Genomic DNA, 6,668 nt, shown 5'->3' with positions numbered 1-6,668 from the left:
GATTCTGAAATATGTGCAATTAAATCTATTTGGTAGTTTAAACAATTTTATATCGACCGTGTTAGTTGATCGATACCGGGTGATGGGCGCCGCCATGTTAGTTCGCGCTGAATCCGAGCTGTAGGATTTACAACGCGCAAATTCATCCTCTCCTCCCGAAACACGTTAAAGTAGGTCTCCTGTAAACTGGGAGAAGAGCAGAGTAAACTTTATAGTTACCTACACAATATGCATATGATATCAATAAAAACATGTCGTCAGATTATATTTGTAAGGATCATTATTGTCGTTTCCATAGACATCAGTGTGCATTTTACAAACTGTAAATGTATGGTTTTGCTAGTACTTATGTGTATTTAAATGTCTGAAACCTAAAATAAGTATTATATGGTTGAAAACAATTAATATTTGCGATAATATGACAAGTGCTTAGCGCGTCTGATCTGGCTCCGTGCCAGGCAAAGCGCGAAAGCGGATGTAAATTCAGCAGTTGATGACGTGACGCACTGAAAGTTCTAATCACACCGGTGTGATCGTACGCTTCAGGGACCATCCAAGACGGATCACACCGGTGTGATTGTACGCGTCAAAGGGTTAATTTTTGCTGTTGCCGCCGCTACCATGTCGTGGAGTCGCTGTGTGTTTCGTTGTGAAAGCTAAACTACTTTGTTTGGCCTTCCAAAAGAGGACACAACTAGAAATCAGTGGTTAAGTTGTATTTACAACACTGTTCCAGAACAGTTCAACCCAAATATTCAGATGTGTGCAGCACATTTTATGGAGGATGAGGACTGTTTCCTGAACCAGTAGCCTACAATGCATCTGTGGCACAAAGGCTGTTTCTATAAAGTTGGGCAGTTCCAACTTTGCAAGGACAGTCTGGCACTTCTGACTCACAGCCTGTAAGGAAGTTTTTTTTATATTGAAATAATTTGCCACTGATGATTCAAACGCGAGTTTTGAGCAGTGTAGAGTAGGCTTGTTGTTTGTTGTTTCTCCAATCACAAATGCAGACATGGTTTTATGTTTACACAGCGCGATACGCAACGCAATGTGTAAAAAGACATCAAGTAATTATGTCCCCACTGGATGCAACAAATGCCTCATTTGTAATGGGTTTTATTGGTTTTGTCTCGTCCTGCTGGGAGATGGCATCACAGTATGTTAAAGGGCGTAACTTTTCCGTCACACGCTTGAGGCATTCGGCCAATCACAACGCACTGGATAGCTGGCCAATCAGAGCACACCTTGCTTTTTTAGAACGATGAGCTTTGTAAAAATTGACGCGTTTCAGAAAGGCGGGGCATAGAGGAGAAACAATAATGTACATTATATGGAAAATAATGTGTTTTTTTAATCTTAAACCACATAAACACATTGCATTACACCAAATACACAAAATAATGTTCTTTTTAGCAACGTCATATGACCCCTTTAACAATAACAACACCACTATGGACATTTTTGTTTAATTTTGTGCTATCTGAAATCCTGAAGCAAAACCGCTCAAGAACAACTGGTGTAAGTAATGCCACACTTACTCAAATCTTGTGGTGCTCAGATGTGCCCATGATGATAGTCATAGCAGTCATTCAGTGTAATATTTTGTGTAATGGGGCTTTGCTATTAATGTATATCAGTGTCTGAATCTGGGAGGTCTTGCATTAGCCCAGAGCAGACAGCTGTAGTATTGATGGTTCTGTGTGGCTGCTATACTGTCAAACCATCATCGTCTTTGCCTGGAGAGTTGTCCAACCCTTATATTTTATCCGCACATGCAGCTGTATAACACAGTGAATATCAATAAGCTGTCTGAGCATAACCTGTTCGCGTATATGGGTAGATATGATTTGTTATTCAAATTAAATGCTTTGATTTAATTGTGTTCATAAGCATGCCATGAAAACAAGCTTAGAAATGATGATTGATTTTGATAGGACCTCATTAGAGCGATAACGATTAGGGTCATTATAACCTTGTTTTGTGGTGATTGAGCAGCAGTGTTATGTTTCATTGGACTGGCATCGCTCTTCGATATCATGATGCATGAGGTCCAGTGATTTCATTAGGCCAGAAAAGATGGATGGATGGTTGAAATATTGTGGATTAAATATTGTATTATTTCAAATAATTTTGTCGGTTTCTCACGATCCATCTATCAAAAAAAAAAAAAGAATTGAAATATAATTCTTATAATTCTTTTTTTTCTTGTCGCTGACGACATACAAGACCTTCAGACTGTGCTATCTTTGTGTCCTTCGTCATGTGGTCTGTTACTCTGGAGATTTTTTTTAAAACACTGACCAGAGTCACTGGAGGCCACAAAACGATTGCTGTGCAGCATTTTTCTCAGACATCTGTTCCATGGCCACTCCTGTGGGGAGGCACTGCCACGGCTTTGAAGTGTTGGAGCTGTGATGTTAGATTTGTGCTCGTCTCACACTTTGTGGAGGGAGTCCAAAGTCTGCTCACTTTAAAAAGCCCCCAGTACGCTGAACTTTTTTTCTTCTTCATTTTTTTTTTAACTGCTGTCTTGTTGAGAACTGATCTGACTCTCCTGACTTTCTTTTGATGATGATCTGGAGTATTCTGGTTTATCATAGTGTAAGACCTGTTCTCTGGCTTTTAATATTAAGATGGCATTTCATTTGCATTGAAGGTGTTACTAATTCATTTTACTTATTAAAGTTCAGAACTCTTCAAAACAGTGGGTGCATTAGGTGTAACAGAAAGCGAACGTCAGGCCGGGTCCAAAATTAACATTCACCAAGCACCAAATTCAAGGTAAAATTGGCTGAATAAAACTGCAGGAACTGCAGCGCTGAATTGTAAGAACTGTAGTTTGACACTTGCTGATTAAAGTAATTCAGACTATTCAAAACAAAGATCAAGCTGATTCTGCTCAATGTGTTAAAGGAATAGTTCACCTAAAAATGAAAATTTGCCTGAAAACCTACTCACTCTCAGGCCATCGAAAATGTAGATGAGTTTAAGGTCACACTTTATTTCAAGGTCCAATTCTCGCTATTAACAAACCATTAACTATAACTTTTGCCTCAATAAACTCCGAATTTGTTGCTTATTAAATGTTAGTAAGGTAGTTATGAAGTTTCGGTATTGGGTAGGATTAGGGATGTAGATTATGGTCATGCAGAATATATGCTTTATAAGTACTACTAAACAGCCAATATGTTATTAATAGGCATGTTAATAAGCAACTAATTATTAGTCAGAATTGGTCCTTATACTAAAGTGTTACCGAGTTTATTTCTTCATTGGAACAGATTTGGAGAAATTTAGCATTAAATCGTTTGCTCACCAGTGAATAGGTGCCATCATGGTGAAGAGTTATTATGGATTTGATTCTTACAAACATGCAGCTATTCGCTTCACAAGATGTTAATTGGTGGGCTGGAGATGTGTGGATTATTGTAATGTTTTTATCAGCTGTTTTGGACTCTCATTCTGACGGCACCCATTCACTGCAGAGGATCCATTGGTAAGCAAGTGATGTAATGATAATTTTCTCTAAATGTGTTCTTATGAAGAAACAAACTCATCTATATCTTGGTTGGCCTAGGCTTTCCTTTTTCCTTTAAAGTTACATTTGCTACTGAAAAATTAATAAATGTTATTTATTAAGAAAGAGTTTTCTACATGTTTACAAATGTTGAAAATACCTTCGATCATCTGTTTTATTTCTAGTTTAAAGTGTCTGACCCCGTTTTGGCTTTTGGCTGGTGGTTAACCAGAGCTAACCTAAGATCTGGAATCAAAAGCATAGCAGAAATTGCATCTGTATAGCTGTCTACTGAAAACATTGAATGGAATGCAGCATTTCTGCTGTTGGTAAAAAGATGGAGATTTTTTTCCCCTTAAAATTCATTTCTGTCAAGAATAAACAGGTCATGTCTTCTAGCCAACTGTCTGCCAAAGGTTTCAGGTTTCCTATTGTGACTTTCAAGCTGTTTCAGTGGAGTGCAGTGGTATCAGTTCTGTTTGAACATTCATAGGGGTGATGTTTGTTTGTTTGTTGTCGTTGTTTCTGTAGAGTGCAAGAGAGTTCTAGAGTAAAAATCTAATTCATTTTCTTCATAGAGAAATTGATTTTTAACGTCTAAACCTTTCAAGGCTGATCTACCATGAGCTCTGAGATTAAGCCGTGTTATATGCTTCTGTTTGAACCACAAGTCAGTGTGAAAAATCATAGCAATAAACAAAGTATTTAGTTTTAATTGAGTCTGTCTTCCTATCTCAAACTACACTACTGTTCAAAATGTTGTGGTTGGTAGAATTTAAAAAGATGTTTTAAACAAATCATATTCATTTACTTTATCAAAGATACAGTAAAAACAGTAATATCGTGAAAGATTATTACAAGTTAACAACCATGTTTATATGCTAATTAGTGCTCAATAAATATTTTTATAGTAGATGTATAGAAAATGTCATTTATTTTAGGATGAGATAGAAATATTTTGTATCAATTGAAATTTCTTTACTGTCACTGTAATGCATCCTTGTTGAAAAAAAGTATTAATTTCTTACAAACAAAAAAAAAAGACCACAAACGCAAACTTTTGAACGGTAATGTACATATTATATATTTATTTATAAATCTGTTCATTTATATTTATTAAAACCATATATATAGTCGTAATGTAAAATTTGTACGATTATATTTGATTTGATTGCATCGTTACACCATTAGTTCTTTGACTCATAAAATATGTACACAATTTTTTCTTGTTTTTATTTGTAGTACTTCTGGAACCACAGCTGCTGAGAGAGTGTGTGGTCACTCATGTACTCTATTATTAATTTAATTATCTATTTTTCCTTCTATAACACATAATGGCTTGGCATACCACTTACAAATTAAAGCAATCATAAGTACAGTAATGTGAGATCAATAAGGTTCATTTCGTCCTGTTAGGCATCGCTAACAGCAATTTAGTGCAAAGTATAGGTGCATTTGTGGCATTGTGGATCTTCTCATTCCCTCTTGCATTGCCTCATTTGCCTAATTGCTTAATTTGCCTATTACTGTATTATATTAACCTGCCACTATTACAGCACTATTTCAAAACCAACACTCGCTTAACCATTATAATGAACCACCCATGACCCTCTTAGGCTGTTTTATTATCTTACTGTACTTATAAATTAGGAATATATGCTAAATTTTCAGATAACAACAATATATATGTGACTGCTTAATTAGTCAATTATTTTACCAAGCAGTGGGTTTTCAGCTGAACTTGCAGTTAGCAGTGCTAATAATTAGCAGAATCAAAACAAACAAATCTGGGGACATACTATAAATTAATGTAAAGTGTATTGTTTATTTTATGACCAAGTATTACTTGCAACCTGGCACTAGTTTATCCTCGCAGTCCAGACAGGTGAGCTAAAGCGCTAACTGCCATGTCAGCGGTTCGCCGCATTCATTGACGTATGAGTCTGCTAGCAGCTTGCATAGAATGCTACAAATTGAGTTTTGAAATCTGCCATCCTCTTAGTCGGGAATAGGCCGTTGTTGAGGTAACAGAGATGACCAATAATAAAAAAGCACACCCGGAATTCCTATCAATTATTATTAGGGCCAACTACACAGCTTTTTGACATTCCCAGAGACATGTCAATGCCATCCACTCCTAATATTAACACAGTGGTCTCCTCAACAGCTCTTGACACAGTTTTCATTGTGTGTGACCATTTTGTTGAGTAATGGGATCAGAACCAGTTCTCTGTCCAGAAAGCTTTCTGGCATCTGTCTGAGAGCGAGGCTGCCGGCACCTTTAGTCCAATGAGGACCATAGCTTTTCTGACAAAGCCTTTTTCTCAAAGATAAACTTGTGATTTATTAAACAAGGGCTTGGGCTAGGGGATGCCTGAGGTAATCTGCCAGTCACAAATGTGAATATTAGAGCTCTCCATCACATACAGAGAACCTTCTGCTATTGAGTCTGGGTATATACAGAATGGTGAATGCTTATTTACTTCCTAAAAAAGACCGAATTTAATTGTATAAATGTGATGGTGATCTATGCCTGTCCTTAAAATGTTTACAGCTGATCAGTCAATTGTGTTTTATGCTATATACAATTAAAAACCAATCATATACATAGATTTTTTTTTTTAAATCTTTAATCTAAAAGTGTAGCCTATATCATTGTTATAATGCCCATTTTGCTTATGTGAAAGAGATTGTTTCAGTCATTGCTCTAAATTATTAGGGAGCTATCTAACATTTGGTATGTTATGAAAATATATAGGCTAATATAAATGCCTGAAAAATGCAGTTCAGTTGCCATGTATTGAAACCGCTAAGTTTGGGAGTGTTTTTGATTTATTCATTAAAGGGCAGACTTAGTCATTTGTTCAAGAAATGCTGTGTGTTTTTAATTTACTTAAAAGAATGAGTTCATAAGAGTAATTTCTTCGTGAATCAGTTTACACTGGTTGTACTGTATGTTTTAATTCACTTTGAAGAATGAGTTCATAAGAATCATTTGTTCGTGAATCAGACTACACCGGTCACGTTGAATGTTATTGCTTGCATCACTTAGGCACACTGTAGTTACGCATTCATACTGTAGATGGGTTTAGAGTGTAGCCCATGTGGTTCCAAACAACAAGACAGCTATTGTTCTGTCAGTACAATG

At 36.4% G+C, this 6,668-nt stretch overlaps 1 protein-coding gene across 2 annotated transcripts in view; it reads left to right on the top strand.

Moving 5' to 3' along the window:
• The window catches only part of LOC107566873 (IQ motif and SEC7 domain-containing protein 1-like), a 224,830-nt gene that overhangs the window by 57,123 nt on the left and 161,039 nt on the right, over positions 1–6,668 (top strand). The gene's annotated exons all lie outside the window — the stretch shown is intronic.

The sequence above is a fragment of the Sinocyclocheilus grahami genome, unplaced genomic scaffold (assembly GCF_001515645.1).
Source record: "Sinocyclocheilus grahami isolate Dianchi unplaced genomic scaffold, SAMN03320097.WGS_v1.1 scaffold3.1, whole genome shotgun sequence".
In the NCBI taxonomy this organism is placed as follows: Eukaryota; Metazoa; Chordata; class Actinopteri; order Cypriniformes; family Cyprinidae; genus Sinocyclocheilus; species Sinocyclocheilus grahami.
This window is presented reverse-complemented; position numbering and strand designations above follow the sequence as displayed.